General features: G+C 48.7%; 1 protein-coding gene and 1 pseudogene across 6 annotated transcripts in view; one reads left to right on the top strand and one right to left on the bottom strand.

The window, feature by feature from the left end:
• The window catches only part of LOC144128093 (adenylate cyclase type 3-like), a 394302-nt gene that overhangs the window by 148711 nt on the left and 221700 nt on the right, over window positions 1-23891 (bottom strand). The gene's annotated exons all lie outside the window — the stretch shown is intronic.
• On the top strand, window positions 3265-3422 carry LOC144130737 (U2 spliceosomal RNA; annotated as a pseudogene).

Here is a 23891-nt window from a genome sequence, read left to right as displayed (position 1 = left end):
CAACATGTATGCCGGCTATCCTACAAAGAGGCATGTACGACCATCTGTCGTCGTAGCGAAGTTTACCGCGCCAATAAGACATGGCAGAAAACAGTAAAGAGAAGAAGAAACACAGGATCCAAGTTTGAGGGCTGAAGCTGGAGCGCAGGTTGTATTTTGAGCCTCTCGTCCCGAAGAGAGACCTCGGCGAGAACATGGATAATGAAGGGCGCCGGACTTCTACGCGTTTGAATTTCAACTCGGAAAAGTGCTCATGATGCAGAAATTTCTACATTTATTTTCTCTTAGTAATTTAGGCACAGAATTGTTTGCTTGGCAATATTTAACGGTTCCTACAAATAATGTTTCTTAGATAAGAAGAGATGTTGAACGCCTAGGCGCACAGAAAATACGCGCTCTTGCTCTTGGGATTATTTCATGCAACTATGAACTTTTGTGAATATTTCCTTGCTGTGGCGGTCTGCCTTATACATTAGGCTGTGGACCTAAATCAAGTCGTTTTCTTCTCAAGCGGCTTTTATGCGCAGTCTCTTTCACAGTTGATGGAAACAGACATATTATTTTAATTAGTATTATTAGTAGTATTCTAGAAAACAGCTCGGATATCGTGGTTTCATTGTAGCGGAACTTTGTTGTTTTTTTTCACGTCTCCGTCTTGATTCTGATCGGGTATTTACACCCAACTCGATCCGCCTCGCACACTCAGCCAATCACGCATGTACTATTCTACCAAGTGGCAGGGCTGGCGCACGAGGGGCAGGTATGGAAGAGAACGAGAACGCTGTCACGAGTGAGAGGGCGAGAAGAAGCCGTAGCCTGTCTGGACCAATACCGGACCCCTTGCACGCGCGGCAGGAAGGTAGGAAAGAAATAGTGTGCGTCCGAAAGAAGCGCCACGAGAGAACAAAAGAACGATGAAAAGGAGCGGGAAATAAAGGAAAGAAACAAAATCCAAAAAAACCTTTCTTCCCGGAACGCCGTATCAAGTCGTAACTTCGCCCGAGGACTTCCGGCGTTGGCCGAGCGAAGGAGACATAAAAAAAAGGGCGTCGCTGCTGCCCCCTTTCGTCGTGTGAGCGCGCGGACAAAGCCGTGTTCCCAGGTGGACGAAGGTAAGGAAGAAAGTGCGCCATCAGTGAAGCGAAAGGAATAGCAAAATGCCGGCGGCACTGCAGGCTCTTGAGAGGCTGGCTTCGTTGCACGCACAGCTGCATTGCAGGAAGCCATTGGGCGAAAGAGGGGGGGACAAGGGAACGCACGCAGTCTCAGCATCGACCAGCGAGGGGAGCCCGTAAGTGCATGTACAAAACACTGGGAGGGGCACTCAATGGAGTCCGCGGCCTTTGAGGCACGAGGTCGGCGAAATGTCACGCGCCGAGGGGCACCGGCGGATCCTCCGCCGAAGGAGGAGGCGTCGGCGAATGTAAGACACGTCCTGGGCGCTGCAACCGAAGGAGCTGCAAGAGGCAGAGCGTGTGTTGGGCCGCGTAGTGTTTTCTTTCCTCCTTTCGCGCAGTTCCTTGATACGTTTTCCGCTCATTTACTTTTTCTGTTTTTTTTTTTTCAGGCAGTGTCGCATGGTTCGGGGGCGGTTCGAAGCCTGGCGATGCTCGAGAAAAGGGAACGCGAGGCCGGCCTCTCACGCGTGAACGTGACTTTGGAGCCGACCAGCGGCTCATCCGCGACAGCGTGAATGTTGGGCGCACGTTCCTATCTCGTCATTCTTGCACCGAGTCTACTTCGCTGTCTGCAATGCAATAATCGGCTTTTGCAGCTTCTTCTGGGACACTGCGGCTTCCATGGACTCCGGATTTAACGTAGCTAGCGCCGGACATAGTGCGTCAGAAAACTCTCAGTGGATCGTGTGAATGCGTCAGCAGCCGAACGTTCTTTATATCGGACGTTGACACACAAAGGTTTGTTATATCCGTGGTAGTACACTTAGATTCGTGGTGTACTAAGCTCGTTCGTAGCCCGGCGGGCAGGTTGCCACTGCAGTGTGGAACAGGTAGACCTGTGTCATACGGATCAGAGAGAGCACCTTTTTCGGTCTCTATTTGCTTGCATCCTTGAGAGGCGGGGGAAGAAGTACGCGTACATGTATCGCTATCGCCAATTCACCCAAGGTAAGAGAGAAAAGGGAAGAAACGGTCTCCCCTCTCTCACCTCTTCGTTAGTCGACGGGTCGAATGGGTACCTACGAAGTGGGCTTCCCCGCACGGATTAGGGACGCTCTTGTCCGTAAGAGACCGGCCCGGAGTCACCCCCGTTCCCGACTTCCTGCAGGCTCGGGCCTTGCATTGTTTCCACTGGCAGACAGCGCATACTGTGTCACCACCCACTGCACAAGAGCACGGGGAAGAAGTATACGGCCACAATGGGCGACGGCGCTGACTGCGTACTTTGACGGCGCTATCACGTCGTCCAGCCCTTCGCCTAATTTAAATTTTGTTTCGGAATGAGTGTTATAGTTTAGTAGTTCTCTACATTGAAAGTGACCGGTATAGCGCGTAGGGTGGAGAGGTCTTCAATGCTGACAGATGTTCTCGCCTGTAGGGCTCCAAGCTGTGCTGCATCCAACCAATGAACGTTTACCTTACGCGTTTCCTGCAATGCTTTAGCCACCCCGAGTCTTGAAAGTGACACCGAAGCCTAAACAAACAGTTGACGTTCAGCCGCAGAAGCGAGCATTTCGCGCATTTAGGAAAGACAAACTGGCACGGCTTCGTGCTCCCTCGGTGCAAGCTGCCGGTGTCGACCTGACTCACATCGCGTTGATGTGTGTGTACCGAGCGGCAGCAGCTTGCGAGTTTACTTTAATGAAGCACGGACCCGCCTGCCTCCAGCCGAAAGAACAGCGCGCGCGCGAAATCATTCTCACGTTTCTTGCCATCAGCAGCCCTTGCTGCCCTTCGATCCATCGATCCCTGCTGGCAACCAAACAGACAAGTCGGCCAGTGTGCCCTTTCCTGGCCGCCAGTATTGATTGGCCGTTCCCAAATGGAACGTCACCGGACTACAACCAACGCCAAGCCGCCCTCCGGAGGAGTCCGATGTGAGTATCGGATGTCCGTCCACGGTTGCCAGTGAGGACGTATCGCTTGCACCGCTCAGATATTGTGATTATGTTCTCTCGTGCCATTACATCCTATTACGCACTTTTGTGCAGCCAACGACGCGAAGAGAAAAGGGTCAGGATGGAATAGAACTGAGATTGAACTGCCATGGCATCGTCGGCCTTTCTGCCTCTTCGAGGACAAGTGGACGCCTTTCTTTGCTAGCGAATGTCCGGACCCCGTAGAGTATCTGTTACGGGTCCAATTAGACTTATTTTTGAAATGTGGCGGAGAGTTTGAAGGATGCTTCACTCCCGCCACCGGTTGGCCCGGTATTGCACTACCTCCGGCATCGGCCTTGTCTTTAGAGCGTCTTTACTATCCTGTCTTTCTATCCCATCTTTCAACTGTCCTTCTATCTGCACGTGGTAGCGATTGTGGCTCGGCTTGAGCCAGTGAGCAGGCCTGTGCACTTTCATCTTCTTTCTTCCTGGCAACAACAACAACACCCCGTAGAGCATCTGTTACGGGTCCAATTGGACTTATTTTTGGAAATGTGGCGGAGAGTTTTAAAGATGCTTCACTCCCGCCACCGGTTGGCCCGGTATTGCACTACCTCCGGGATCGGCCTTGTCTTTAGCGCGTCTTTACTATCCTGTCTTTCTATCCCATCTTTCAACACTCCTTCTATCTGCACGTGGTAGCGATTGTGGCTCGTCTTGAGCCAGTGAGCAGGCCTGTGCACTTTCCTTTTCTTTCTTCCAGGCAACAATCTATCTATCTATCCTTTCTTTGCTGGAGAAACTGATGTCTGGCTCTGGCAGTCAAGCATTTTTGGGGCGCACGAGATACCCAGAAAGTGGAGATTGTTTTCTCCGCCACCTTTCCTTTTCTTTTATGATTTCTTATACATGCAGTGTCAAAAAAAAAAACAAAAAAACATGTGCAGCATTGTCGGAGAAAAATTCTAAAAATTAGAATATTGAAAGTAATGGTCCATTCTTCTCAGAATACGCAACAAATTATTTCTTTTAAAGTGTTTCCATCGATCGCATCGAACAGCTTAAGACTGCCATAGAAAAACCAATGAGAGACGCTTTTAATGCTAGCGAGAGTATGGAAAGGAAAAAAACATACAAGACTACCATCGGGTGATCTGTGGATATATTGATTGATATAGTGAAATCTTGCATTATACGAAAAAATTGCGTTCATATACAGTTTCCCGGTGAAAAAAGCTTTTGTCCAGAATTGCTAGGTACGTACATAAGAACTGCACATGTAAATTCGTAGTAAAATTAGACACCAAATGGCTGCGCGGTGCCGTGCTTCGGTTTTCATTCCGTCCACTTCGGTCTATTATAAAACCAATGCCAACTCGTTTTCGTTAGCCATGGCCGAAGCTCGAATATTCCTGCATACACGAGTCCTGCTTGGTTTTTCAATTTCAGCTCGTCTACCATCGCTCCCCCATGCGTTTTTTTTCCGCCCAACGGGCGATTAAAATCCTGTGCACACTCTCGCGTCATGACTGGCGCATTAGCGATCACACGCGGCTAATTTTACAAGGATCAAGGCTGTTCGCGAATACACCCGCCGGGAATTCTCCAGAAAGTTATCTATCATAATCAAAGTAGGCTCTATCGAGAGCGGCAGATATTTTAATTCTAACACCGAACATAATAATAATAATAATAATAATAATAATAATAATAATAATAATAATAATAATAATAATAATAATAATAATAATAATAATAATAATAATAATAATAATAAAGGAAATGGCGCAATATCTGTCTCATATATCGTTGTACACCTGAACCGCGCCGTGAAGGAAAGGAAAAAGTAGGAAGTCAAAGAGGAAAGGAAGAAAGAGGTGCCGCAGTGGAGGGCTCCGGAATAATTTCGACCACCTGGGGATCTTAACGTGCACTGACATCGCACAGCACACGGGCGCCTTAGCGTTTTGCCTCCATCAAAACGCAGCCGCCGCGGTTGTTTGTTCGTATTAAGAAGGAAGGTTGGAGGGGGTGGGTGGGGGGGGGGGGGGGGGGACAGAGAGAGAGCAGAGGTGCACACAATAAACGCTTTGCTTTTAAGCTTACCCGCCGCGGTGGCTCAGTGGTTAGGGTGCTCGACTACTGATCCGGAGTTCCCGGGTTCGAACCCGACCGCGGCGGCTGCGTTTTTATGGAGGAAAAACGCTAAGGCGCCCGTGTGCTGTGCGATGTCAGTGCACGTTAAAGATCCCCAGGTGGTCGAAATTATTCCGGAGCCCTCCACTACGGGACCTCATTCTTCCTTTCTTCTTTCACTCCCTCCTTTATCCCTTCCCTTACGGCGCGGTTCAGGTGTCCAACGATATATGAGACAGATACTGCGCCATTTCCTTTCCCCCAAAAACCAATTATTATTATTATTATTATTATTATTATTATTATTATTATTATTATTATTATTATTATTATTATTATTATTATTATTATTATTATTATTATTTAAGCTTTATTTTTTCGCCTCGTAATTTTCGACGCTATACTGTGTCGCGCTGCGCTGACGCCTGTTGAGCGTTTTGCTTCGCAGCGAGGCTTCGCTCATTACGACCCCCTTGTTTATGGCGCCTGCGTCGCGCCTTTGGCTAGAGCGACAAAGCGCGTCTCTGGTTACAGAAACCTCAAAGCTTAATTTATTCTCCATCTTGTTGTTTCTGCGCGGCGCTGCGCTGTGCGAATTAATGGTCCTCTTCTTGCATCTCTGGCGAGCTTGCAGCACAGGATCGTTTTTAACGAAGTCAACGTGAGAGCTCAATGTTACGCTGCCGCGCTGTTCCGCTCAAGCGCCATCTATGTTCATGCACTGTAAGCCTCTAAACGAGCTCTGTGTGGTTGTGAGCGGTTATATCGGATGCCGTGCTCCGGTGATAACTTGTCGCGGGAAAGTGTAACCTGCTTTATTTAACGCTACTTCAATGGTTTCGACAAATACATTTTATAATCCTTTCCCGTGAGCCGAAAAAAACAGCCCGCAGAAAAATTCACTAATGTTAAAAAAAAAGGAGGTTGCCGGAACGGCGAAAATCCAGCGCTTCAATTTCGGTTTGAATGTAAAACAGATATAGGATTTTTTGGTAACATATGTTCAGAACTAAAGTGCCGATGCATTTTGGAAAGAGCAGGGAGCCAGAGCGAAAAAAAAAAACCGGCAACAAGAAGATTACTGCAACTCAACTACCATATACGGCATAGTGGATTGCCGAAACATGTAGCATATCCAGTATTAAAGTGAGGAAATTAAGATCACTAAAGCTTCTTTTTTTGGGAGCGTTGGTGCGTATCGATCTTGTAAAAAGTGTATCGACTGGGAACTTGCGGCAATCGCCCCACAGAGGATGTATGGAGGGACTTTATTCCAAGTCGGGGCGGTGGCTAGCCGCCACTGTAGTTGAGTTTGAGGGACAGCCTAACGTGACACGTGGAGGTCGCAGGTTCGGATCCCATCGGCAGCATGTGGTGCTCTTTACTTCTTTATTTTTGCTATAATGTTTTCTTAATTAACACTACTAATTTTCCGATTTTATCGGCGCTACTGTTTTTAAAAAATGCTTTTCCCAATGGTTTCCTTGGTTTCAACGACTGCTGACTTCTTCCATATGGGCAGATAGTTACGAGTTTCATAATTAGATAGCGATAAGGTTCAACTTAACGGAGAGGCCAGTTACGGCATCCTAGATTCACCCTCTCTACTCCTTGTGAGGGTTCGAAGTGTCACTAGGATTTCAAATTTTTCTGATCGAAAACTGTGATGGAGCCTCGGGAGGAATGCCCTGGAATGCATTCCGCGTTAAAAAGAATAATACGGGTACCAGCACAAGATAGCGAAACACACTTTGCGTGTGTACCGCTCTCTTGTCAAGGTACGCGTGTCTCGCCGCCATCCCCTTATCATGCCTCGTGCCTATCTCTTTTTTATCTGACGAGGCAACGGGGAAGTGTGCAGGGCTTACGCGCTGTTACGGACAACATCGGGTCGGTGTGGATGATTAAATATGCAGGTTGCCGCGGTAGTGGCAAGCATGCGAACAAGTCCACTCATTGGCAGTTATCACTAGGCGCCACCGTCCGTGGCACGCATGTGTTATAGTAAGAAAAAAACTGGAGGGCGCACGGGGTAAGCTCCGCCTTAAGCTATCACGCGATGCGTTAACTAGTCAACGCCATATATGCGGAATCGGTTATCCTCAACTTACATTCATAGATCCCTGGGAGTCCTCATACCGCTCCTGGCGCAGTGGTGCAGCGGTTGAGCGATGCGCCACTACCCTTAGACGGCAGGCGCTGCCATCGGTCAGGCTTGCGAGACGCAGGTTGCTGTTCCTGAGCAACCTCTCGAGACCAATCATTATTTTAATTGCCACCTGCGACGGTGGTCAGGTTGCTCACAATCCGGACGGCGGATTGTGATGACGCCGCAAGGTCACGTGACTTAGATGGCCCTCCTAGGTTGCCGGAGAGGCCGGCTGCTCCAGCCGCTCCGGCGGCGAGGCTTCAAACGGACGCCATCGCCGATGCCAGACAAGTTTTTCCGCTCTCGCGCTAAAGAAAAAAAAGGCTTACGTCATGCGTCCAGCGTCAGCAGGCCAAGCCCTCTTGTAGTTGTTCCCTTCACTCTTTCCCTCTCCGGAACCACCAAAGTGGGACTGACGTAGGGTCCGCGACTCTTCCTAGCGAACAAAATACACCACAGGCTGTCGCGTGGAGGGCCGACTTCATTCCTTTCATTTTTCATAATTCCTGGCTAGGCTTCACAACTGACACACAACACGCCACCTTCTTTTAACGCTGTCGCGTTAAAGGCCCCGTTACCCAGACGATCCGGCATCGGCATTGTGAGCGAGAAACAGGGTGACGAAGGGTGGCCCAGGTGTCTACCCGCTGGAGAAGCAACCTAGGTTGTCCACCAAGGTAACGTAACCTTGTGGCGTCAGCGCAACCTGCCCACCGGATTGTGACCAAACTGGCCACCGTGGCAGGTGGATGTTAAATTAATGATTATAATTGTGATTTTCATTGCGAAGGGCACCCGGGCCGAAGAGAGCCATGTCAAAAGGTACTTTTCTTCTTCTCAAGGTGGGGTCAGAGACCCATTTCCCAAGCATTTCACCCTAAATAAGCCTAGCACCAGGCGAGGGGAAAGCTTGTACCCATTGTATCACCGGTGGGTACCCGGCGGCACTGGGGATCGAACTGCACATCTCCCGCATGCAAGGCGGAGTTCAGTTAATAATTGATCGCGAGAGATTGCTCGGGAAGAGCAACCTGGGTCGCACAAGTTAAGCGATGTATATCTGCCCATCGCGAGGCAGTGGCGCATCGCTTAACCGCTGCACCACTGCGCCATGATGCTTATGAGAACTCCCAGGGACCTATGAATGTAAAGTTGAGAAAGACCAATCCCACATATATACTTAAGGCGGAGCTTAAGTGTTCCCTCCAATTTTTGTTTTATTCCTACATGCGTGGCGGGCAGAGGGAGCTTGGCGCGCTCGGTAAGTGGGAGGACAAACCTCCGAGAATAAAGCTTGCTTTTTTGTCAATTGAGCAGTTTGAATTTTCTCTCAGCAGTCTTGCTTTCTGTTCACAATTGTTCAAGTACGTTCAGTTGTTTTGAGGTAAGATATTTTTGTTGGCTGAGCCATTAGTTTATTGAGCAAATAATACTTCATGGAGGAAAGCCGGTAGCGAACTTTCTCGCGCATTCACAGAATTTGATATTAGTTCTAAATTTTTGCCATTTATGGGGCAAAAACAAAACCCCTTTATAGTGCTCGGTGTTGCCTCGACAGCAGTCGATGCTATTCCGCTGAGCCCGGAAGAAATAGTATAAAATGAGAAGAAGGAGAGCGGACAGAAAAGGTTGGCAAGACCAATCGGTGCCCCGGTAGTCATGTTACTAGTTAGAAGCCCACGACGACGACATGATGGAAAGCTGTGACGAGGTCTGTCGATCAGTGAAATCATCCCACCAGCATCGCTCATGTATCGGAAACATGTATTTTAAAATGTAATCGCGTGCGTAGATATGAACACTGCTGCCACAATGTAGCGGAGAAAATTGCCCCTTATGGACGGAGGCGAGCCGACGTAAAAGAAGCATAGAGGAGAAAAAAAAGAATCAATTTGGGCCATTATTCCCTGTATCGCAGTTGTAACAATCCGTGACAGACGAAGTCGCCGGCATTGCGAACCAAACGAAGCACTGCAGTAATTGCATTCTCCACTTGTCCGTTTGCGGAAAGGCCGTTTTGCGGTCATCTTAAAGCGTCGCTCGTGCGTTCACGTCCAGGAAGCACGCAAATGCTAAGCACTTAAAAGCCTTCGGGAAGTGCCAAAGGGACACCCATATTTGCTCGTCACAGAGTTGCGCTGTAAAAACGATATTTCAGAGTTTTTGAATTCCCTTATGTTGTTCATTTCTGGCGGTGAACACAACCCCTCGAAACGTGCAAAATTGCACTTAGTCTCGCAATCTACGCAATTCTCTTTTTTTTTTCTACTTGCCGCAGCGATTACTTGAGGACAGGATAGGATAGGAGAACATATTTGGACTCTTCAAGCTTTTGAGCTGGAAAATTGGAGCTGGACCCAAGTTAAAGGAGCGCTCTTAAGCAGTTTTTCTTTTTTTTTCTAATCTTTCCTGCGGATGGAGGCCTTCATCGAGAATTAATGGGAGAGGGGGATAAACACAAGAAGACGAAGGAGACGAAGAACTGCGATGGGCGCACATTACTGATGACGAATGTGGCCGAATAAACACAGACGGTGATGGACAAACTTGTACAAAGACGCAAAATAAAGACTGCTTTCGAAGGAGGGCTGCACGGCCTATAGCATAAGGAAGAAAGTACTGCTTGGACAGGGGCGAATACACCACATTTGCAAGTGCGTCGAACGAATACAAAAACTCACCGTTACTTTTCTCGGGTGGCTCGCTGTCTCATTTCAAATTCGACGCGGAAGGAGTTGCCGGGCAGCGGGCGGAGAGCGGCGCGGGCGCTCATTCCTTTTCTCACGTTTCTTTTACGTCAGGATTCGAGAGTTAAATTTCGCTGCACTTGGCGGCATGCACTGTTTCTCTTTTTAAGTCTTTTTGTACCGGCCCACGATCACAGGAATAAATTGTCCTTCATTTTAAGGTTCCATTTCGAGTTAATGGCGTAGCTTGGTTTTTTATTCTCATGTAGTTTCTTCCTTGCGCAGGCAAGTGCGCACTTCGAGGGAGTTTCCGAGGAAAGACCAGTCCCGCTGCGCCGGCCCTCGAGCCGGAACACCGAGAAGGCGGCCATAAATCTCTGGGACAGCGGCGCTCTCTCTGGCGACTCGCAAAAGCCCCGTGGGTGTCCTCCGTTCCGGGCCCGTAGCTGCTCGGCTGGCAGCAGTCCGCTGCTCGGGCGGCCGCGGTTCGCCATCAGACCCGCGCTCGGACACGGAGCGCGCAATTTTCCGCTCGCGCATCGATTTCCTCGCTTCCGTCGCCCAGCGGCTGCACGGAGAGCGGTGCTGTCGAAGAGGGAAAGAAAAAAGAAGGAAAAAGAAAGAGCGGCAAGAAACGAAAGGACAAAATGAGGGAGAACGGCCGCAAATGAGCAAGGTAGACCGCGAACCTTGAGAAAGTATAAGAAGCAAAACCCCATCGCCGTGGCTACGCTTATCACTCATTTCCCCGAGACGAGTCGTAAAGAAGGAGTCGGCCCGTGAGGAACTGCACCTCACAGTCCGGAGCAAGGCAGTGATCACGACTCCTGGACGGGGAGCCGGGAACGCGAGCTGATAACGTTCCTGCGGCGCAGACTCGAAGTTAGCGCTCATTGGCGGTTCCGGTCGAGGAGTGGAGAGCGCACGGTTACGTAGCCGCTGCTTCCAAGACGGTCGATCAATGTATTTCGCCCCAGCGAAAGCCGCACGTCTGCGGCTACCATTCACAGAATTCAACGATGAGGCATGACAGATAGCAATCGGATGCGCAGAGCTGTTCTTATCTGAATTCTGTCTGCATTTCCTCCGCGTTCATGGCATAACCAATCATGAACCTCAGCGATAAGAGAATAAAGAGGACCATGCATGGCCTATCGAGCGACCCTTACGCATAAAGTGAGCTCGACAAATGCAGCTACACTTTCTTTGTGCCGTCACCTGGGTCTCACCACAGTTATCAAGTGTCGCCGAGAGGTGGCCTAACTGTGAACTCGCGCGCTGTTTCTTTCTTTCGATTGGGATCGAGAAGATAGCCATTCGAACATAATGGCGTGCGTCGTTAATTTATGTCCGCACCTTATCTATGGCCACAAGCGTATCAGAAAGGCTCGGTGACAAAAAACACGCATAAGTGTGTAGTATACCTGAGAATAAAGCGTTAAGAGTTGCTGTCGGTCTTACGTTTTTCTGTGCCTTTCTTTGTCCTTGTCATGTCCCGTGCTCTGCTCGACTTTCAGCATAGCGTCCTATTTCGCTGCATTCTGCACACGAAAGTCAGGCTTAAATATCCTTTTGCACGCCTACAAAGCGCCGGCCTATATAGCGCCGTTCAGCTACGCTGAGTTGAAGAAGGGTAGTTTTCGAATTATACTTTAATGTAGCGCTTACGTCTGCAAAATGCAGCCAAAGTGACTCGCTCTCGAGCATTGTGCGAAAGAAAACGTCGCGCCCATTCCAAAGCAGGGATAAGTCAATAAAGACCAGGCTCCAAACGCAAGTGGAATGCCCCTCCGCCTCCTGCCTCTCACCACGCTTGCCTCCAGCCGATGAAAAGCGAGGAAAATAAATAAGGGACAGGGGTAACCAATCTCGTGCACGCTATATTTCATGAGGCTACAGGTTCCAAGGACGCGAGGTATTCGCAACGTCAATGGCGCTCCTCTCTCCATATCGCCCCGGATCCGATGGCATGTGCTCGAGCACTCACTCGAGTGGCCCCCTCCCTGTCGAGTGGCGTGCGATAGCTCTCGAGTGTGTTTCTCCACTTTTCTCGCATTTTCTCTCGTCACTTTTCCTTTCTATGTTCCTCGGAGCCTCTCCGGGCATCTGAGCCCCGCACTCGAAAACGAGACTTCCTTCTCCGTTCGGCCTGCTTCCGTGCTTGGCTGTCGAGTGGCCGCCGCGCTGTTTCTTTTTTTTTTTTTTGCCCTCCGTCGCACTGTCGGTTCGAAACGCGGAGGGGAGTGGCTCGCTAGGTTTTTGACGCTTTAACGACGGCTCCCGCCGATAGGTGGCGCCCGCTTAGATGCACGCGCGCTTGCATATGAACCGCCCAAATGCTCAAACGAATGTCAAAGTTAGCGTCGATATCTTAGGCAAAGCTTGAAGAACTTTGGTTCTTGGTTCAAATCCTCTATCAGAGCGATTACAGCGACTAGATGGCGGTTCTTGGTGTGGGGACCGCGCTGGATTTACGTAAGTCCCCTAGCTCAGGCAGTATAGGACTCCATACGAAGGCACGCCTAAGAAGTCTTCTACATATAGCGTTGAGGCAGGTAACATTGTGTGCTCGCTGTCAATGAAAGAAAGGATGACAACGGAAGGGTTCATGACTTCATCGTTTTAACCATTTGGAGGTTAACCTAATCTGCAAAAGACGAACAAAATCATCACCATCATTGGTTTTGGAGGAAAGGAAATGGCGCAGTATCTGTCTCATATATCGTTGGACACCTGAACCGCGCCGTAAGAGAAGGGATAAAGGAGGGAGTGAAAGAAGAAAGTAAGAGAGAGGTGCCGTTGTGGAGGGCTCCGGAATAATTTCGACCACCTGGGGATCTTTAACGTGCACTGACATCGCACAGCACACGAGCACCTTAGCGTTTTTCCTCCACAAAAACGCAGCCGCCGCGGTCGGGTTCGAATCCGGGAACTTTGGATCCCACGAACAAAACGTCCCGTAAAGAAATTTAACATGACTTACTGAAGGGCTGGAGTGCGGCCTGATCTCGGTGACCAGAACCGACAACGCACTCTCTCACCAGAGCAGGATTTCGCCATCCTGGTGTAGTACTTGGCCACAACCTTCTATGATCAAACCAATTAACCCTCGGCCCTCAGTCCCCAGCGGCTGCAGAGCAACTGACCACGGCGGCGGTCAGACCTGTGACGCAGCGGAGGGTGCTAAGAATCTCTGGCTCCGGACAGGCCGCCATTGGAATCTGAACCTGGCAACGTTTAACGCTAGAACTTTAGCTAGTGAGGCTAGCCTAGCAGTGCTGTTTGAGGAACTAGCGGGAATTAAATGGGATTTGATAGGGATTAGCGAAGTTAGGAGGACAGGTGAGGCGTATACAGTACTAAAGGACGGACACATACTGTGCTATCGCGAATTAGAGGATAGACGAGAACTAGGCGTGGGATTCCTCATTAATAAGGATATAGCTGGCAACGTAGAGGAGTTCTACAGGATTAACGAGAGGGTAGCAGCTATAGTAATTAGGCTGAATAGGAGGTACAAGCTGAAAGTGGTGTAGGCCTACGCACCCACATCCAGCCATGATGACCAGACTGTTGAAAGTTTCTATGAGGACGTAGAATCGGCAATGAATAAAGCAAAATCGCGGTACACTGTACTGATGGGCGACTTCAATGCGAAGATGGGCAAGAAGCAGGCTGACGACTACGCGGTAGGTGACTATGGGATAGGCTCTAGAAATAGCAGGGGAGAGTTATTAGTCGAATTCGCGGATAGAAATAATTTACGGGCCATGAATACCTTCTTCCGCAAACGAGAAAACAGGAAGTGGACCTGGAAGAGCCCCAATGGTGAGATTAAAAATGAAATCGACTTCATACTATGCGCTAAACCTGGCATCATTCAGGATGTGGCCGTCCTCGGAAAGGTGCGTTGTAGCGACCACAGAATGGTAAGGTCTAGAATTAGCTTAGACTTGAAGAGGGAACGGAAGAAGCTAGTGAAGAAGAAGACCATTAACGAGTTAGCCGTAAGAGGGAAAGCACAGGAGTTTAGGATAGCGCTGCAAAACAGATATTCGGCTTTAACTGAGGAAGACGATCTTGATGTTCGTTCAATGCACGATAATCTGACATCGATAATTACGGAGTGCGCAGTAGAAGTAGGCGGTAGGACAGTTCGAAAGAATACCGGGAAGCTATCTCAGGTGACGAAAGATCTGATTAAGAAGCGTCAAAACATGAGGGCATCTAACCCTACCGATAGAATAGAACTAATGGAGCTATCAAAGTTAATAAATAAGCGCAAGGTAGCCGACATAAGGAAGTTTAATATGGAGAGAATAGAGCATGCTATAAAGAACGGAGGTAGCCTAAAAACAGTGAAGAGGAAACTAGGCATAGGTAAAAACCAGATGTATGCATTAAGAGACAAGCAGGGCAATGTCATTACCAATATGGATAAGATAGTTAACGTAGCCGAAGAGTTCTACACAGACCTGTACAGTAACCAATGTAATCAGAGCGTTAATGAGAAAGACAGCAGTGCACAGCAATGCGTCATCCCGCCAGTAACAAAAGATGAAGTAAAGAAAGCCTTAGAAGCAATGAAAAAAGGAAAAGCAGCTGGGGAGGATCAGGTAACAGCAGATCTGTTGAAGGATGGAGGGGACATCGTGCTAGAAAAACTAGCCACCCTGTATACGCAATGCCTTATGACCTCGACCGTACCAGAAGCTTGGAAGAATGCAAACATTATCTTAATTCATAAGAAGGGAGACGCCAAGGACTTGAAAAATTACAGGCCAATCAGCTTACTATCTGTTGCCTACAAAGTATTTACTAAGGTAATCGCTAATAGAGTCAGGACAACGTTAGACTTTAATCAACCAAATGAACAGGCAGGCTTTCGTAAAGGATATTCCACAATAGATCATATTCACACTATCAATCAGGTGATAGAGAAATGCGCAGAATATAACCAACCTCTGTATATAGCTTTCATTGATTACGAGAAAGCATTCGACTCAGTGGAAACCTCAGCAGTCATACAGGCATTGCGTAATCAGGGGGTAGAAGAACATTATGTCAAAATACTGGAAGATATATATAGCAACTGCACAGCTACTATAGTCCTCCATAAAGTCAGCAATAAAATTCCAATAAGGAAGGGCGTCAGGCAAGGAGACACGATCTCGCCAATGCTGTTCACCGCATGTTTACAGGAGGTATTTCGAGGCCTGAATTGGGAACAGTTGGAAATAATGATAAAGGGAGAATACCTAAATAATCTGCGATTTGCTGATGACATTGCCTTGCTGAGTCACTCAGGAGGTGAACTGCAAATCATGATCAATGAGTTAGACAGGCAGAGCAGATCGATGGGTCTAAAAATAACATGCAGAAAACCAAGGTAATGTTCAACAGACAGCCTAGCAAGGGAACAACAGTTCACAATTGGCCGCGAGAGCCTAGAAATTGTGACGGAATACGTCTACTTAAGGCAAGTAGTGACAGCTGATCCGGATCATGAGAGGGAGATAACTAGAAGGATAAGAATGGGGTGGAGCGCATATGGCAAATTCTCGGAGATCATGAGTGGCAGTTTACCAATTTCCCTCAAGAGGAAAGTGTACAACAGCATAATCTTATCGGTACTCACCTACGGGGCAGAAACGTGGAGGCTAACGAAAAGAGTTCAGCTTAAGGACAACGCAGCGAGCCATGGAAAGAAAAATGATAGGTGTAACGTTAAGAGATCGGAAGCGGGCAGTGTGGGTGAGGGAACAAACACGGGTTAATGACATCCTAGTCGAAATCAAGAGAAAGAAATGGGCTTGGGCAGGGTATGTAATGCGAAGGCAAGATAACCGCTGGTCCTTAAGGGTAACGGAATGGATTCCAAGAGAAAGTAAGCGTGGCAGGGGGCGGCAGAAGGTTAGGCGGGCGGATGAGATTAAGAAGTTTGCAGGCAAAGGGTGGATGCAGCTGGCAAAGGATAGGGTTAATTGGAGAGACATGGGAGAGGCATTTGCCCTGCAGTGGGTGTAGTAAGGCTGATGATGATGATCATGATCATGATGATGATGATGACTGAAGGGCTGTTTCGTGAGCATTCTTTTGTTGCTTCTGCGACTACCATGGTTTGGCCTCTATCCCTCGTTTGGATACCAAAGGATGCATACTGAAGCTCTAAAGCTGTCGTTTACTACGGCGTTGTCCGCATGACCACGAAGGCACTGCTATAGGTACTGCTGCTCGGAGGCTCTAGCTACGGAGGCACGACGGTTACCAAGGAGACACAGACGACGGCAGCGCCTTTTTGGACGCGTGTCGTAAGTGTTGAATGCGCATGTGCACCTTGACCCACAGACACCGATTAAGCCTAAAAGGAGCCAGCGTAAACGAGACCAAGAGTCCAAGATCAAAACTGCTAAGAGCCCGCATCCCGGACCTGGAAGACGTGGACGCTAGCAGGGCTGCAGAATATAACGAGAACCAAGTGAGGGACGCAAGGAGGGACAATGGCAGACCTTGGCGTGAGCCGGCTAGTTCACAATGACTTCAACCTAGGTAGAGCGGCAAAAAATAAAACAAAACAGGACGGCAGTCAGAAACAGCCTTGTAAGTGTGCGTGTCCCTGTAATGTGTGCCGCATGGTCATGACATGTTACAACGACATGTCGCCTTAGCGGCCTGGTTTCAGGCCTTGATCCTTTTCTATTTGATTGGCTTAAGCCCTCACCTGACAGATTTACCGTGGTGTGGGCTCCCTCCACATTTAAAGCGATAGCTTTAAGGCTCCCGTTCTGAATTACAAGCCTACTCAAGCCCACTCCCTTCTGTACCATACCCCTTTACTGTGATGCCCTTCTGGACGCAATGTAGGACCATTAATAAATAAATAAAATAAATCGGGCGTCGCCCTCGTCGTTGTTGTGAGCGAAAAATACCCTTAGAAGCTGCCTAGGTTGGCTACATAGGTCACGTGACCTTGTGGCGTCATCACAACCTACCCGCAGGATTGTAAGCAATCTGACCACCGTGGCAGGTGGCAGTTCAAATAGAAACTGTCGCTCGGGAAGAGCAACCTGGGTCTCACAAGCCCCACCGGTGGCAGCACCTGTCATCGCAGGGCATTAGCGTGTCACTTAACTGCTGCACCACTGCGCCGGGAGTGGTATGGTGACTCCCTCGATCAATGAATGTAACGTCGAGAATGACCAATTCCGCACATACAGGCATTAACCCATTAACGCTATCGTGTCATACCCTAAGGCGGAGATTATGTATCCCCTCCAGTCTCTTGATTCCCCTCGTTTCTTTTTTTTTTTCCTCAGAGGGCCTCACACAAGGAAAACAAGGGCCACGGCTGTCAGGCTCAGCCCTAACAATCATCGAACAATTCATTAACTTATTAATGCGAAAGCAATAAATGGCTATATTGACACTGGAAGTGTACACAAAATGTGTCGCCGGAAATTGGCCCTTGTGACGTCACTGGAGTCCTCGTTCAGCAATTTTGATATTCATAGTGATAGTTGGTCATAGTGATGATGATGACGTTGATGATGATAGCGATAGTTGATGATAGCTATGATGATGGCGATAGTGATGGCGATGACAATAGTGATAGCCGGCATAGCGACGATGGTGATAGTGGTGATTTTAGGGATGATGATAGTAATGACGATGATAGTGATAGCAAGAAAAGTCGTGGGTTCGAGTCCCGTGAAGTACGTGGGAAATGAAAAAAGGGAGGAAGAAAGGCAGGAAAGGGAAAGGCTTTCGCATTTCAGCTCTTAAGCAGACTTATATGGGATCCTGTTTTTTCGCCAATGGCTCGTTCTCCTTCGCTGGTCAGTCGCGTGCGCGGAGTTTTTTTTTTTTTTTTACGCACACGAAGAGCGTTTGTATTGCGATCCCGTGATATCAGTATTTAATTCGTCCTGTTTATATGCTTAGGCTATGTTTACTCTTACTAACGGCGCTGTGCTCATCCTCTGCCGTCCCCTCTTTCCTCTGGTCCTCTGGAATGCCCGGCGTGTGTTCTGCTTCAACGGGAAAGTAGCGCGCAACAGCCGAGGTTCCCGCGCGGCCTATCCGGCACCATTACGCCTTGGCGCAAGTGTGTGTGCGCAGCGCCGTTCACGTCTTCCTTGCCGCCCATTCCAAACTCAATTTTCTCCGAGTCTGTGCGCGCTATTTACTCCCACGCACCAGTGCCGCTTAATGCGTCGTCTTTTCTCGCTCAGTCAACCCATCTGTTTGCTGCGTTTTTTTTCTTGCCTTTTCTTTCTCTTCTCTTTTATCGCATTTCCCGTGTCCTAAAGCTAAACATCACCCTTCTTATTCGTTTGCCTCGCCGGGAGGCAAAGACATATAGAGAGGTGAGTTTAATGACTGAGCTTTTTTTGTGATTTGTTTCGACTCTGACTCCCTGGCTCTGCCATATGCGAGGACACACTACGCCTCCGCACGTAGGCTCCTTTTTTCTTCTTCTCGGCTTTAGAAGAATGGAGACCTCCGGTGAGAATAGGTATCCGTGTTGACAGCGCACGTGTAATATATACGGCAAAACAAAACTGGCAGGGCACAAAAGACCGCTCATGCAGGAGACCCGCCTTTTCTTCACTGTGCATTTGTTTCTTTTTTTTTCTTCGCTTTCAGCCGTCCACCGCTTGACATTCTTTTCTTTCCCGCTCAGTCTGCCTACTATATCCTGGCCCCATCTCCCTTTCTCTCTTTTCATTTGCGGCCCCAGCCCCCGGGGAGGCCGCCATCCCAGGTAGCCGGTCTGGGTCGGCTTCACAAGGGCGCTCCCAGCGGCGTCGTCTCCGCGAGCTCGCCGGGATTCTGGGCCTCGCCCGGCGCGGAGGGAATTCCCGCTGGCTTCCCCTTAATGGTGTCCGCGAAAGTAACCTTAACGCCCCACGCCTTTCGCTTCCCTCACGCGGGCAGTGCTAACTGCACTCCCTTCTTAAGAACCTAGATGGCGGTGTTGGTACAGCGACGAGGGTGTGCTCGTGAAAACACGTCCGCTGCTGTAAGACCGTCCGGGACAGCACTGCAGACACGCTCTGTATGTACGCTCTGCTGGTTCGGTCCGAGTTTACGAGCGAAAGGTTCGTGGATGTAGAAGATCAGGGGGAAAGTTATCTTGCACTATACACTTTGTCGTATGTGTGTGTATTTTGTACTGTGCACACATTCAAGCTCCGAGGGGAAACCTGAACACGACGCATAACACATTGTTCACGGCGTTTGGAGCCCTCTCGACTTTCAGGTAATTTATGATTCGCTTAATTGCTACTGCAGCAATTCCTTTAGTTTCAATGTTATTTTCTTCGGCAGTAAAAAGAAGAAAAAAAGTGTTGATGCGCTTGCTCTCCCCTCGCCTGCTCACTCGGTGTGCATCAAGAAAACATCTGCCTGCCGCTCCTCATGTCAGATAGCATTTCTTCCAGGGATGGAGCATGTATGCACAGTCAGTACGGAATGAAACGCCAACAGGCATTCGCCGTACTTTTCTGCTTTTCCGCGACGTATTTTTTTACAGGCGGTTTATGAATACGTAGTTCGGTAGAGTATTTTCTGAGCAACATGAGCCAGGCTAGTTGTTATATTGCAGCTGAAAGTTTCCTGGCAAAATATTTTGTTTTCTTTACGGGCGATGTTACCGTTTCATTCCGGCCCGGCTGTGCACTCATCATCAATAACTTAGTTGTGAACTGGTTTGCCTGACCGCACGGAAATAATTTCGTTAAGGTTAACACGTTTTCAGTTCCCATCATCGGCAACCTCGAGCGAACATCGTCCCGAGACCGCGGCGAACCTGGTGCCGAGCATTACTCCGAATATTAAGCCGAAACTTTCTGAAACATTCCGAAATTTTCAGCCTGAATGGTAACCAGCAGAAAATAAAAAAAAAACTCCCCCTACCACAGCCGCCATACGATTCCAACAACCGCTGCCGGAAACATACTTTTCATAGTAAAAAAGAACTCCATAGCTAAAATATTTCCGAATTAAATAATGTATTCAGTGTGCATCGACAAGAGCAGCTCTGTTCCCCGACGCCTTATACCGCTAACTCGGAAATCGACGCAGCCTACCCCGATACTTGTTCTAATTGGTAGCATGGTCCTGCTATAAATCGCCATCTTTGTCACCTTTCATCCTTTAGTCCAGAGTAGTGTAGCCAGATGCATAAAAAAAAACACGGAAATGCTCACCTATGTCACGAAATGCAGCTTTATATAGCCGCCCAGCCGCCAAAGGCGGGTAGCCGAATGCGGCTACACTACTTATGTGAGCGCCATATAGAGTGGGCTGCGCCTGTACTGGAATGCTTTTAATGCTGGCACCTGCTTTCGACGGGTAGGTGAACGAGTTTTTTCAGGGCACCCACAAACTGCAAAATTATATCCGCGTCTGAACAATGCCACCCACAGAGTGCAAACAACATGCATTTGGTTAGAACCGCGCTATCTATGCGTCATGCTGGATAAACTTGGCACTTTCAAGTAGAGTATGTGTGGTCGTTTTCACCGCGTCGTACGCGCTGTACTTTCCTATACCACGCATCGATTCCAGCTTGCCGAGAATGGAGCTCTCCTACCGGTATGCGAGAGACCAGTTTTTCTCAATCCCAGTTTTGAAACCTACAAGCAGCGCAGCGCAGTTTCACGTTAGATGAAAAGCGAAGGAAAGAAAAATGCGATAAAGCAACCAAGTCCGTTTTTTCCGCAGAGGGGCGCTTTAGGACGAACTTAAAACTCGTTCGCTACAGACAAACAAGGCGTGCAACCAGCTTCGCTCACAGCGACGTTAAGACGGAGCTCCTCGAGACGCCCGTTACCGCCCCCCCCCCCCCTTCCATCGGGGTCGGGTGAGGGCGGATCGCGGTGTGACAAAGACAGATGACTGTGCGCACTGCGAAGAACTTCCAATATTCTCTCTCCCTCTCTTCCACTCCGCCTCCCTTGGCGCATCGGAGTGAGGGCCTCGATTCTGCTCGCAAGGGGGCGTCGATTCGGAGTGAATCATCGCCTCGTATCGCTTTGAATGAAGGACCGAATCAAGAAAGACGTCGGGAATCACAACGGGAGCGAACGAAAGGAAGACGCCGGGAGGTGAAAGAAACAATATCGCGAGCGCATTTCAGTGGCGCCGGCGGAGGAAATCGCTCCCGCCCAGTCTATGCGAGGCGAGCGAGAAAACCAGTCCGAGTGAGGCGGGCATGCAGCGGGTGATTCTCGCGCTGTGGCATTTCTTTCTTTTCCTTCTCTTCTGCACTTCTCATTTTGTTTCGCGGTCCGTTGTAGCGAGAAACACATAACGCACGCGCGAGAAATTTAGAGGCTGGAAACTTTCCTTCCAACCCTCTTTCTTTTTTTTTTCCTTCCTCTCAATCTCTCAGCGTCTTTTTGGGACTGCGAAACGAATTTCTGCCAGTTTGGAACGGCGCTCTCGCGGAAATGGGGCGGCAAGCGAAACCAAGCCACGCGCGAGACTTTTGTGCCGGGGCTCTGCATTGTGGGCGGCGAAAAGAGCCCGCAAAGGCCGTGCACCGGAAGAGAACGCGCCGGCGGACGTGGCGAGCGAAAATGCGCACTTACGGGACAAAAAACACGCTCGAAACAGAAGAGAAGGAATCTTTTACAGCCTGCCCAACCATGGACAGAAATACTAGAGACGCAATATGGGGTCAGGAAATGTAGTCCGAAGCTTGCAGATGAGCTATATAGTGCGTCGGGGCGGGCCCGTTAAACAAACTCCAAAAACCGTGGTGAAAGGGTCTTGACCGGCGGCATTGTTGCCTCTAGGGGACAAATGTCGCGCATTTCTCTTGCACCGAATGTTTCAAGAGGGTTCTCCTGCTCTTTCGCCACCAACTCTGCGTAGCTTCTTCTTCTCGTCTGTCTTGAATGCCTCAAGATAAACGCCATGTCAACGCCCGCATGGACCAGTATCGGCGGTAGATATCAATGACCTGGAGTCGGTTAACTGGTCTAAACGCGTGCCATCGTCCTTTCTGCAACTATGTGCAGACAGCCTCTGTGCACATGTAGCATGTAGCAGAGTTTTCTTCTCACCTAACAAGCTCATCTGGGAGTAAAACATCATCTGCGAATAAATAACTGGTCGTACTAACCTAACGTATTCTAATCTAACCCCCCCAGACTTTTCGCTCCCCTCTGCCTCTTCGAAGGCGAAAAACTGAAAGCAATAATGGAACCGACATCATAACAAGAGTAAGCACTAGCGTGCCCGCACACCACAAATGCCGATCATGTTGATATGATAATTATATGATAATGAGTTCATTTTTCCCTCGGTACAAGGAAAAGGAGCAGCCGCAAAAAGCTGCTGCGAAGAGCAGCCTGACGGGGCGACTGCCCCCATATTTGACAACAGCTGGCAGCATGACACGAGTCAGCACACAGTGAAACAACCAAAAAGGATAACAATGAAAATAATTTAAAATCAAACTGCAAAAAAAAAACGCAACGAAATAGTCCAGGCAAAATCCATGGCAATTCTACAGAGAAACGTACGAAAGAAAACAGTGTACACTTGACAGGACTTCTCATAGGACGGAATGAAGATTTTCATTGATAATACGGCATCTAAGACATCATCAATAAGGTTGGGAGGGTTTTATTGTTCTTGCGGAATAGTGTGAGTAGTAATTTATGATTGTAATAGTCAGAAAGTATAAAACCGGCGCAAAAGCACCGGTGAAAACATGCGTTTATATTCACAGAAACATTTCGCGGATAGCTTTGAAGGAAAGTGAGAAAGCTTGGCCACTACAGAATGTGTGTTTGTTTAGTAGAATGGGAAGTCTGAAACGAAGCACCTGGTGGCCATAGTTAGTACGGCAGCGAGTAACGTGCCAGTGTTCGGGATTCCGGGTGCTGTAAGCAGTCACATTTTCTTGAAGCGCTGCTAGTAGTATTAGCGAGTTGTCTTTTTTCATAATGCCTTGCTTATAAAGTATGTCATCACCCATCACACTGATGCTCACTGGGTATCAGCATAAAGCCCGGAAACACCCTATCCTCATTGGTGCGAAGCGGATGTTCCTGGAAGGGTAAATTCAATAATTTGCCGGTAACGACTGACGTATGTGCAACACCACGACGAAGCTGTAGATTTTAACCAAATTTAATGCTTCTTCCCCAGCCGCCCGTAGTACTAGGCACACAGTGCGTCGGCCGCATCGTCTTTGCCAAAAGTAACGGGGTTCGCTTCTCAGCCGTACAGCGGAGCCCTTAAGGCAGGTGAGGAGAAGGGTTCTACTTACCTTCGTCAGCTGGGGTTTCACAGGTGCCATAAGAACTCCTCTACGAGACTAAGAAACAAATCCCGGTGCCTGATTACTTTTGACGAAGAGGGCACGAATACAAGGGTCGCGTTCGCTGACTTCCGCAAATCCTCAGGGAGGGCGCGTGAAGGTATCGCAAGCGTTATAGAGACTAACAAGAGCAGATCGATACGTCTTGGCATTCAGCGATGATCAGTGACAAGAGGTCAACTTAAAAACCCGATCCTGAGTCCGAGAGCGCGGTTCCAGCACATTCCCATTCCGTGCTCTCACTCCCGAGTAATGTATGCTCCAAGCTACGGAACATACAACAGCACAAATATTATTTTGCAAGAAAACGCGTCACTAAAGCATGACGGCGCAATACGCTCCATCATGTCTCAGTGAGGTTTACGCGAGTTAAGTTTTAGATCAAATGCTCTAACGTTTTCGAGCATGAAATGTTTACATTCGGATCACAGGTTTCAGCAGGGCTACACCCAACATTTCCCGGCACCGGTGAGCAGTTATTAGAAGAAGAAGAAAAAAAATACTAAGTTCCGACGGACTAGG

Source organism: Amblyomma americanum, chromosome 4, assembly GCF_052857255.1.
Source record: "Amblyomma americanum isolate KBUSLIRL-KWMA chromosome 4, ASM5285725v1, whole genome shotgun sequence".
Classification (NCBI taxonomy): Eukaryota; Metazoa; Arthropoda; class Arachnida; order Ixodida; family Ixodidae; genus Amblyomma; species Amblyomma americanum.
Note: the sequence above shows the minus strand (reverse complement) of the source record. Positions and strands in the feature narration are given on the sequence as shown.